General features: G+C 33.7%; 1 long non-coding RNA gene across 1 annotated transcript in view; it reads right to left on the minus strand.

Moving 5' to 3' along the window:
• LOC308496526 overlaps positions 1–12,598 on the minus strand; it is a 377,975-nt gene that overhangs the window by 143,832 nt on the left and 221,545 nt on the right. The window contains exon 2 of the long non-coding RNA XR_013993196.1: positions 2,266–2,387. This is a non-coding gene — a long non-coding RNA (uncharacterized lncRNA). The remainder of the gene's footprint in view (positions 1–2,265; positions 2,388–12,598) is intronic.

The raw sequence follows: 12,598 nt of genomic DNA on the forward strand, positions 1-12,598 counted from the left end.
ATATTCTTGGAAAACAAAGTATTATCAATTATCATCTTCATCATCATTACCATCTGGCTTTAAAATCCCAGATTATATATTGTTTATTTTTAAATTTAGAAATTATTTCAGGGGAGGGAAGGAGAGATAATATCCTAATCTCACATAGCTGAGGGTTAGTTTTTGATATGGATAATGAGAGAACAATAGGTTGATCTCAAGTCTTAGAAACATTCAGGGATTCACTAAAGAAATTTAAAAAAAAACACCTCCCATCCAAGTACTAACCAGGCCTGGCCCTGCTTAGCTTATGAGATCAGAAGAGATTAGTGTGGTATGACCATGGAATGTTACACATCAATAAAACAAGAATGAAATCTTGTCATTTGCCACAACATGGGTGGATCTAGAGGGTATTCTGATAAGTGAAGTAAGTCAGGCAAAGGAAGACAAATACCAGATGGCTTCACTTATGTGTGGAATCTAAAAACGAAACAAACAATACAAAAACAGACTCACAGCAATGGAGACCACAGAGATGGTTACCAGAAGGGCAGGGGTCAGGGGTAGGTGAACAGGGGAAGGGAGATATAGCCAATAATATTGTAATAAGTTTACATGGTGGCAGATGATTACTAGAATTAGTGGGGTGATCACATCGTAAGGTATAAATATGTCAAATCACTATATTATACACCTGAAACTAATATAACCAATGTAAGATTGTATACCAACTACGTTTAAATAAATACACTTTTAAAAACAAAAAAGCTCAGCTTACATTTTTCAAACCATTAGGAATAAAAATACACAATTTATTTTGAGACAGAAAAAGGTAAAAGGAAATGTTGAGAATAAGAAATGCTTGGACTATTAGAGATCAAATGGTGATCAATGGGAACCAAACATATGTATTTTTTAAAAATTTCACAAGGGACAGGCCTTTGAAATTGAGAATCAATACTCTGCATTGTTTCAACATCGTTGATACTTTGCACAGGCCAAGGCTAGGGTGCCTCTTTCATTTCTATTGTTCATCATTATTTGGAAACTGAAGGATTGGGAGGAAGAGGCAAAATCGTCATTTTCATCTAGCATGATTTTCTCCTCTATCTCTCTCTTTCAAAATAAATAAATAAATAAATCACAAATGTAAACGACAGCATCTATTTAGATAGCTACTAGTAGAGAAACAAATATCAAAAATTAATATAATTTCCTTAAACGAGCTAAAATGAAAAACTGTCCAGAATAACCACACAGCATAAAACATTAAAATAAATATCATGAAAAATATACCTTGATCAAGCAAACAAATATGAGTAAAATTAGAAGCATGTAATATTCCTAGATAAGGATGTCAATTCACCCTAAAATTGAAAGAAATTCCAATAAAAAGTGTAACATAGTTTTTCAAATTTTACCTGTTATATTAAACTACAAAAGCATAAACATGTAAGAAAAATAAATTTTAAAGAGAAAAATAATAAAGGTGTGTACCACTGCTACATATCAAAATATACTGCATGGGACTACACTAATTCAAATAGTGTAGAACAGCCAGAAAACTAAAGAGTTCAATGGTATACATACAAAAGCAGAAACAAAACCAAACTATTCTCTATTTTTAATTTAATATAAAAATGTATTTTAAATCAGGGGAGACAAACTGAATTATTTAATAAATTCTGCTGAAATAATTGTTCCTATTCATAATAAATAAACAAATTTTGATACTTGTACTCACATCATGCATCTCAAAAATCTACAGAAAGATTACTGCAACAACAAAGCCGTAAAAGAACCAGAGAAAGAAAATTTTATAGATCTGGTATGAAGACAGATTTTGTAAACATGGTGTCAAACTAGAAACACTAAGGAAAATTTTGATGAATGTGACAACCTAAAATTTTCATACCCTTGTATATATACAAGGGCAAATGACAAATTGTAAAAAATATTCAGAACATATACAGTACCTGAAAGGCAATTAGATATCTCAGTATGTAAAGAGGACTTGCAAATCAATAGGGAAAAACATTTTCATAGAAGAATGGACTATGGACATGAATAGACTATGGGCACATATGGACAATTCAGAAAGGCAGACCAATAAATAGCCAGTTACCATATAAAATAATGTTTTATCTTCACCAGTGACCAAAGGAATACAACCTAAAACTAGATATCATTTTTTAATGGTAAACAAACAGCAAAGATTTTTTTTTTTAAATAACAATATTCAGCTTGTCAAATATAGATAGAAACCAGGAATCATTCCCATACCTTATTGATGGGTGTGTCCATCTGTGAGAAATTTCTGGAGTGCATATTTTCAATGTGTCTCAGGTGCCTCGTAAAGGTTTCCCCCCTATTGAATTAGCAGTTGTATTTTGTAATTTTTCTGCCTAAGGAAATAATCAGAAATACACACTAAGATTTTGACAAAGGATGAAAACTAATTTTTTATATCAAACTTGCGAAATAAAAACCTAAATGTTCATCAGAAGAAGAATACTTTAAAATAAATCAGCTTAAAATTAGTAACTATGCATTTATAAGGGACCACGGAATAATATCCAAAAATCGCTTTAGAGAAGCATTTAATAATATGGAAAAAGTCTCATGATGTAATGCTAAGTGAAAAATCTAGGATATGAAATGTCTCACACATTGTCATCTCTATTTTATCTTTAAAAATGCACTTTTCCTACAATCAGCATGCATTTATTTTTTCCAATTACACCAATCACATTCAATATAACTTTTTAAAAACCAAACTATGAGGAAGCCTCTGCAAATGATGCATTTTGGGCCCAGGACCCAGCACATCACGTCGTTACTTATGTTGAAAATCTGAACCCAGAGAATCAAATAGCTTAATTTCAGGCAGTGGGTACTTTGGGCTCCACTTGTATGGTTATCTCTATCTCTATGAAGTATCCAAGTTACCCATCATACTCTCTTGTTACAGAATGATGGATGTGATCACATTAGCAAAATGGACCTCTCTAGGTGGTCAATGGATGTCATGCTAGGAAATGAGAGTATTACAGTTGAGTTATGAATAAAACACTTATGGTACAGAGGAACAAACAAATAATTGAAGGCAGAGTATCTCAGAGGTGGGCAGTGAGGTCAACATAGAAATACTACAGGCTTGTTGTAGCAAGCAGAAACTTCTGCCTGGTTCTGGTGCCATTGCCCGAGTTGGCCAAAACCTCCTCCAACTTCTCTGAGCCAAGAAACACCTAAGGTGTTGTGTGAACAGATTTTGTTGCGTTTAGCTTTGGTTATTGTAGCTTTAGGTTTTCTTTTACCTTATTCCCAAAATAGGGTTCTTTTCATGACTCTCTTCTCAGCAAGTATTTTATTTATTCCATCTGCTACTAGCAGTAGTTCTGATAGGCTTGTTGGTTATAGTTGGGTTATATATTTATTTTTTTCATGCTTGCCACTTTAATAATTTGACAGTTCCTCTCTCAGTTTTGCATCACATTTTTAAAAGTTCTGCTTCTGCTTCCTTTTGTGTAAACATTATTTCAACTTCTTCCCTATCTGTTCAATGGAAATGAGATATCACCTTCTTGATGTGAATTCTTAGAGATCATACTTTTCTCACCTATTGATATATTCTAAAAATGTTTTCTGTTGTTGTTGAATAATAGATTGTATTTTTATGCACCTATACTTCAATGTGCTTACTTCACAAAGTATTTTTTCCTCTTGCTTTAAAAGAATATAAATTGTCTAAGACACTTAACATTTTTCACATTTAACTGTGCCACATTCGGAAAAAGTTGTGGTGGTTGTGGCTGTTGCTATCCCCAAATCATTAATTGAACATTGACTTTTTTGTTCATATATTCAAGTCTAACACAACTTTAAATCTGTTCTTAGAATCTCTGTGCTGGCCTACTCGTGCTCGTCCATCACAGCACTATCTTGGCTGTTTTTAACAGTAATTCAAATATTTCCAGGCTGCTGCATCCTCTTCTTTCAATGAAGGATAAGGCAGCACATCAGGGTATGCATGGCCTCACCTTGGGAAGGCAGTGTTTGGAAATGATTGGGCATGCTTAAAGATGGAGTTGTCATTCCCTGCAGCACCCAAAGGAGGCAGCCCCTTGAGGCTCACCCAGGAGCATTCAGTGTAGGGAATTCTCTATCTTCCTGCAACCAGCACTTTGGAGTCTATTCTCTACACATTCTTGGCAGAACTCATTTTCTTTTGAGGGAGGGAGGGAGGATGAAACCGGAATTATTTCTAATTCCTCTCTGGTTTCAACCCTGTACATCCACAGTCCTGCTCTCCATCCTGCCCCCATTAGGGCTCAGTCATTCCATGAATCTATCACTCAACAGATACCAAGTCAGGCCGGTTCTGTGCTGAGTCTGAGCTGGGAGCTGGGATCAGCAGTGAATACGTGGTCCCTAAAGCTTGTTCTGAACCCACACTGGGGCTTTGACTTGAGTCCTCCACTTCACACTCCTACACTCTAGCCTTGGTCAATGAAGTCTTCCTCTAGGCTTGTCTCCCACACCCTCCTGACTTGTAGGGCGTATCTCTTCCTTTTGCAAGCGAGTCTATTTCCTAATTATCAACAGTGAGTGGGTTCACAGCTGTACTCAATTTGTGTCACATTAGATCTTTTCCCTGAACACTCAGTCATAAGCCCATTAGATTTTCCATGGATTAGGCATCTATTCCATGCAGACTGAACGGTGATGAGGGAGTCTGGGGGTTCGAGGCTGCATAAATCACTGTATTCACTTGAGACACATTGTGGACCAAGAACAATGGCACAGTGTATAGGCAGCCAGAGTACTGTATATTTATTCCCTCCACAGCCTAGACAAGGAGAATGCTCAAAAAATACAGAGTTTGCACAGGTTCTCAAAGCAGCATTAAGAGTCAGAGGTCCTATCTCGTCACCACTTCTTCATCATGAAGCCACTGAAGCTTAAACTTCAGGTCTCTTTCTTGCATAGCTCCTTGTAAGAACCTGGGAAGGGCCCTAACAATTTTATATTAATACTTCATTATTATTTCCCTCAGGGGGGGCTAGACTGTTAAGTTTTAGGCATCCCAAAATGCCTGGATTCACCCTGGTTACGAAATTAAATGAATAATTGGATAAACACGCACTAGCGTTTAGGCAAAAACTTGAGCCTTATCCTATACAAATTTCCTTACCTACCAGTCACTCCAATGCATATTTATGACTTTGAAAATACCTGAGTGGCCCATGTTGTCATTCACAATATTTAGGAAAGGTTAAAGAGGAAATGACTGGCAATTTTTAAATTTCTATTAGACGTTTTTAAATTTCCATTATACGCAGTCTGTGAATCATATTTCTGTAGGGGACCCTGTTTTCCCTTCATCTCCTTTCCCTGCAGAGGGAGGCAAGGGATGGAATGACCTCCTCTAACTTACTGATTCCTAAATACTACTAAAAGTATCTTTCATCCCTCATCCTAGCATTACAGGATGAAAGCAAATGTCACCAGGCAGCCCATTACTAGTTTCACCACTAACACCAAGTGGGCAAAGGTGAAACAGTCCTGAAATTGAATTTTCCAAACCACGGTCTGTCTGGTTATTGTCTGTATCCCAGAGGCCAGAACTCATCCCTAGAACCCTGGCACAGAAGGCAGGTCCCTCATCTGCCACCAGATGTATGCACCAGCCTGCGTTGCCACCTGTTTCTTGTTCCAACAGTTTTCATTGTGAACTTCACCTTGTCCACAAATCATTTTATTATTATTATTTTTGTTAAGAAACTAACTCATTATCATTACGTAAAATACAAGAAAAGAAAGAGGACTAAAACCTACTTGCAATCCAACTATTACACATTTTAAAATTGCAAATATTTTTAGCTCTTCACATTTTTAATATACCGTTTTTCCCTAAAAATAAGACCTAGCTAATTAGCTCTAATGCGTCTTTTGGAGCAAAAATTAATATAAGACCCTGTCTTATATTACATTACATAAGACTGGGTCTTACAGTAAAATAAGACTGGGTCTTATGTTAATTTTTGCTCCAAAAAACGCATTAGAGCTGATTGTCCGGCTAGGTCTCATTTTCGGGGAAACACGGTATGTGTTTTATATAATTGAGATTATGCATTATATAAAATGTTGCATCCTGCTTTTTTATTTAACATTTTATCATCAGCATCCCCCAAATCATAAAAAAGCATTATTTTCAATGGCTTTATAATTTTGTAATATTCCACAAATTGAATATATTATGACTTAATTAACTATTCCCCAATTGATGAATATGTATCGAATCTTTCTCTATTACGTTACAGTGAAAATACTCCTGCATAGGTATTTTTGTTTTTGTTTCTGTTTTTCATTTCACATCATTTCTTTGAGACTGATTTCTGGAAATGGAGCAAGGTTAAAGGGTGCTGACATTCTTAAGAGTGTTGATAAAAATTGCCAAGCTATTTTAGAGTAACAAAGCTGTTTTTCTCCACCAACCAGCCAGCATTTATCTTTAAAAATATTTGCTTTAAGTAATCATTAAAAGTATTTACTAATTTAATTAAGAAGAAAAATCCTTCCCCTACCACCTTCTGCTGAGTCCCTTTGATTCAGACAACCTGCTGGAAAGCGAAAAACCCATTTTCTGCCCCAATAATTTTTAACACAATTTTCATATCTCCTTGGATGGATTTTGAATTAAGTAAGTTGTTCCACATTTGTATTACTTTCCCTCTCCATTGAATCATTTAGATTTAAGTTCTCAGTCCTGTTGTCTCTAACCTACATCAGTGCATAATGAGTTTCCAAAATACTCATTAGCTTGTACCCTGAAATATGTGAAATGCAAGACATTATATAAATATTGAGATGCCTAGCTCCACATTTTCCCATCTTTTTTATCCCCAAAACAACTTTAAGAAGTACAACAATCAGAGCGATATCTGGAATGATTCAATAACAATAACAATAGTTATTACTTTTTTGAGGGTTTACTACATATTAAGCAGTATATAAAGAGTTATACTTTATTTATTTAACCCTTACCGGAACAATGACATAAGTATTACAAGGCCATAATCTCTTATCTGAAATCCCTAGGGCCAGTTGTTTTTCAGAATCAATAACTTTTCAGATTTTAAAGAGGAAATTCTATGAAATGCTATATTATATAACATGCTGAAGCCGTGGGGCAGCAGATTATAATCAAGCATATTAAATTCTCTGTAGTAAAATGTATGAATTTTATACCAAATGAGATAAGGATTATAAATAGCCTCATATAAATTTGGGTGTTTGCCATAAAATGCCACCATATGAGAGCATATAGGAGAACACATTTGTTCCTACTGTCCCTGCCATGGAGGTAGTCACCAAGCTCATTTAACACTAGTATCCAGTCATTAACTAATAATATAAATGAAAAGGGATCTATCACACAGTTTTGTTCTTCCCCACTGGGATTCCTACCTAAACTGACACATTGACAGCTCAAAAGAGTATAAGTGCACAGGTTTGGTTTAAACATCAATTTATGGATTTGTGTTGAACTGGTGTAAGATGTGCCCAAATCAATTTCTGCCCATAGGGTTAAAGGTCAAGGAAAGGCCAATGATATCAAACACCTGTTTTAATTTTCATAATATATTTTGCACAGATGATAATAAATTTAAGGAGTGAAGTAAACTAACAAAAGCTAAAATCTTTCTTGACCATATGTAGAACAGGGTCCTGAGAATCAAATTTTTAAAAGAATGAAAAATCTAATCATTGAAAATAGAAACTCTAATAGAAAGGTACATAGCAGACTAGATACAGCTAAAGAGAGAATTATACGATTGAAAGATAGACCTCAATTCTCAAACACCCAGAATGGAGCAGACAGAGAAAGGAAAGAGAAGGAAAATATAGAATAAAGTTTAAAATGTATAGAACAATGTGAGAAAATGTAATATATTTCTGATCAGAATTCTAGAAGGAAAATAGAATGAGAAAGAGGCAGTATTTGAAAAGATAATAGTTGACGCTTTTCCAATATTTTTCAAAGACATGAATCTTCATATTTAGGATGCCCATATATCTCAAGAAGAGTAATTAAAAATAATCCACACTCAGACACATCCCAGTGAAATTAATGAATACAAATGACAAAGAGAAACTTTTCAAATGGCCAGGGAGGAAAAAAAAAAGATCCCTTCAAATGAAATAAGAATTAGAAATATAGCTGACTTTTCAACAGTAATAGGGAAAGCCAGAAGAGAGTGGAATATATCTTTAAAATTCTTGAGAAAAAATAAATATTGACTTGAAATTATAAATCAGTTAAATGTATATCTCAAAAATGATGATGAAATAAAGACATTTCAAAAATCCTATGATTGACACTTGTTAGAGGCACTTTTATAGGGTAATCTCTAGGAAGAGAGAAAGGATCCCCCAAAAAGATCTGAGATGCAAGGAATGTTTATCAAAGAAAATAGTAAATATGTAGACAAGTCAAAACAAACATTAGCTGTAGAAAATAATAACACATAATTGTTATGCTTAAAAATAACAAGATAGAACTAAGGAACAGAACAACTAAAACATATAATTTATAATAAAAGCACTCTAAGGTTCTTGTATCATTTATAAAAAGGGTAAATATTAGCTGTAGACTTTGTCAAGTCAAATGGCTTATGGATTATTAATATTTTAGGGTAATCAGCAATATCATAAAAATAGAATAGAATGTATTACTTCCAAAATGAATTGGAAAATGAGAGAAAAGAAAAAAATCAATTAATGCTAAAGAAGGTAAGAACAGAAGGAAAGAAAATAACAAAGAAAGGCAGAATAGAATGCATGAAGAAAAATACATAAAGGGATTCAAATATATCAGTAATTATAATAAATATTAATGCATAAACTTCCTAACGAAAAGGTTAAGATTATCATGCTGAATGTTTAAAATCCCAGCTAAATATCAATTATAAGAGCTACATCTACAATATAAGGGCATAGACAGGTAAAAAGCAAAAAGATGGAAAAATTTGTCCCAAACAAATAACCAAAGGAATCTGGTATTGATCTATCAGTATCATTTAAAAACTACTAACATATGGTGATGGAAAGAGAACTGACTCTGGGTGGTGAACATACAATGTGAGATATAGATAATGCATTACAGAACTGTACACCTGACATCTATGTAACTTTACTAACATTTGTCAACCCAATAAACTTTAATTTAAAGAAAAACACAAAATAAAATAAAAAATAAATAAAAACTTTAAGGCAAAAGGCACTGCCAAAGACATAAAAAGAAATGTTACTACATATTGATAAAGGACTCAGTTCAATAGGAAAACAACAATTCTAAGCAGTTTTGTACCTAATAACACTATCTCAAAATAGATAGAACAAAAATAGATGGAATTACAAGGAAAATTAGAAAATCTAGCATTCTAGAGGTAGAATTTTGAAACACCCTTGTAAATAATCAATAGACCAAGTAGACAAAAATCAGTAAACATAAAAAATAGTTGAGTAACACTATTTAAAAAAGTGTAATAGGAATATATAGCAGAGAATTAAATGTTTTTTAATACACTCGTGGAACATTTACAAATATTGATCATATATTAGACAATAAAGAAAATTGCACCATATTTGAATGAATTAATATAACATAGACACATAGTTTCTGACTGCAACAAAATTTTACAGATTCTAAGACAATTGTCTTTTTCAGTTTTTTGCATATCTACATTGGGGTGTGTCTTGCAATTAGTGACTTTTTTAATGGCTGTTGCCATTTTTTCCACATTTTAACATATCTGAAATCTAAATACTTCTTGTATACCATTTTAAATTCAATAAATTATGTTAAGTTCAAAATCAATAACAAAACAATTGTAAAAGAAATCCATAATTCTGTGAAGAAATACACTTTCAAAAACCTCATAGATCAAAATAACTATAATGGAATTAGAAAATACTTAGAGCTGAACAATAATAAAAATACTAGGTATCAAGAATTGTGGGGGTGGCCGTTTAGCTCAGTTGGTTACAGTGTGGTGCTAATAACACCAAGGTTGTCAGTTCAATCCCCGCATGGGCCACTGTGAGCTGCACCTTCATTAAAAAAAAAAGAAAAGAAAGAATCGTGGGAAGCAGTCAAAGTCATGATAAGAAGAAAATAGTCTTAAATAATATTAGAAAAGAAAAAAAAAGTCTGGAAATTAATAAACTTATAAGAATAGCAAAATAAACCCAACAAAGAAAAGGAAATGTTGATGAACAAAAGGTAATGCAGTTGAAATAAAGGTATGGGAGAAAGGATTAACAAAGCCAAAATTTGTTTCTTCGAAAAAACTAATCAAATTAATAAATCTCTAGAGACGATAAAGGTAAGAAGAGTGAAAATCAAATATACATAGCATAAATAAAAAAGTATATATATATATACTTTTATACACACTTTTTTATTTATGCTATGTATATTTGATTTTCACTTATATATAATATATATGCATATATATGACAGAAATTTAAAATATCAAACAGTATTAGGAATACATTATCCATAGTTAGATGGTTTATTACAGAATTTTGAGGTTGCTTTTGCATTATGAACCTTATTAATATAATTATTATATTAGCAGCTTAAAGAAACCAACTATTAGGCTACTTTCTTTACTCCATATACAAAAACGATGTATTAGAAGCCTACAGGAGAAAGGATTTTTTTTCTCATTTAGAAGAAAACACAGGATAACGTCTTTATTAATTTCACGTAGAAAAGCATTGTGTTTCAACTGTCTGAGTCTAAAGCCCTTGCCTACAATGCCATGTGAGATATACTTCTTTGAAAAGAAGTACTGAAAATAAGATATGGTTGATGAAATTTAAATAAAAGCTAAATCTAAAACTACTGAGATAAAAAGCTCAAAAAATGAAGGAGAAGGGAGATTAAAAGTCTAAAACCCACTAAATGTACAATGAAAAAAAATATAAGAACAGATGAGGTTAAGATTCAGGAAAAGAAAATAAATTTTAAACAAAAAAAATTACGAGGAAAAATAGGATTGAGGAAAATACTTTTTAAAAGGAAAAGATTGAATTTGATGGGAGAATTAACAAGAGCAGTAGGCTGCTGTTGAGAGTTCCGCTGCCTCAGTTCAGAGCCCCTGTGAGGTGGGCAGCCATGAGGGCTGGTCAAAGAGGCCAGCAGCCATGACTGCCTTTGCCACACTCTACTTAAGCTTCTCCCTCTGACACATGCACACTCTTATCAGAGGCCACAGATCCTTCCAACAAATATTTATTAACTTCTTCATCTATTACCTCCATACATATTTACCAAGTGCCTACTGTATGCAAGGTGGGGAGCCCGCTGTTGGCACAAAAGAGACCAGATGTTCAAACAAGAAGGTGGCAGAGGAAAGCACCTCAAAATCGAGGCCACCATGCACTACCAATATTTACTGCAATAGAATTAAGAGAAAAGAGTAGACAGAGGAAAAAATTTATCATTGTCCCATAGCCTATACTTGCCTCCTTTTCAGAAAAAACAAAATGCCAACCAATCCTGACCACACCTCTTGCATTTAGGGAGAGAAACAAGGGGAATAGCAGGGAGTCATCCATTTTTTGTTGGTGATCATAGGCAGTGAGAAGGAAGCAATTTGGGTGAATCATAAATAGAAATAATTTGCATGTCCTTTCATCAATCACAATGGAGATGTCTAATTGACGCATCATTATCAGAGGCTTTTCCAGGTATAATGTGTAATGTGGCATCAGTTAATTCTGTTGTGTTTCCTTTACACAATTTTTCTGTACTAATTCCTTTGTTTCACAAATCACTTCTATATTTCTCCACTCTTTATACCTGGAGATTTATTCTTCCTGAAGATAGAATATATACACACACACACACACACACACACACACACACACACACACACATATATATATATATATATATACACACACACACACACACACACATACACACACACACAGACACATATATATACACGGAGAGGGGGAGGGAGAGAGGGAGGAAGAGAGAGAGAGAAACAGAGAGAGAGAGAGAGAGAGAGAGAGAGAGAGAGAATTTGTTTTTTAAATTGAAGCCAGAAGTGAAAGAAGGAATATTTCACATATTTCAAAAAATACTTTTTTTCTACTAGGCAACACTTCTTCCTCTGACTTTGTCATGATTTATGCAATTTACTTTGAACTAGGATATATTTGAATAACTTTTCACTTTCATCTCCAAAACCCACATTCACAGAAGGAGAAGACCCCTAAGCTTTGCTAAAACACGTCGAAAAGTTTTGTTGCCTATTGCTTTAAATAAAATAATAGTTTACATGCTGTGATGTCTCTGTCACTTACCAAATGATGTAAAACAACTAAACCCATCTAAGTATACCTATAAAAATATTTAACTGTCCAATAAACATCTTTGGAAAATATTGATTTTGATAAGACAATCAGATGTCTTATCAATCAGGTGGCCTCGGAAAGCACATTGTCAATCAGGTGACCTCGGAAAGCAGTAGGAAGATTTTTAATGGTTTATGACATCAACTTGCTGTTTCAGGGAAAATGAGTGATCTAAAAA

Source organism: Rhinolophus hipposideros (assembly GCF_964194185.1).
Source record: "Rhinolophus hipposideros genome assembly, chromosome: 4".
NCBI classification, from domain to species: Eukaryota; Metazoa; Chordata; class Mammalia; order Chiroptera; family Rhinolophidae; genus Rhinolophus; species Rhinolophus hipposideros.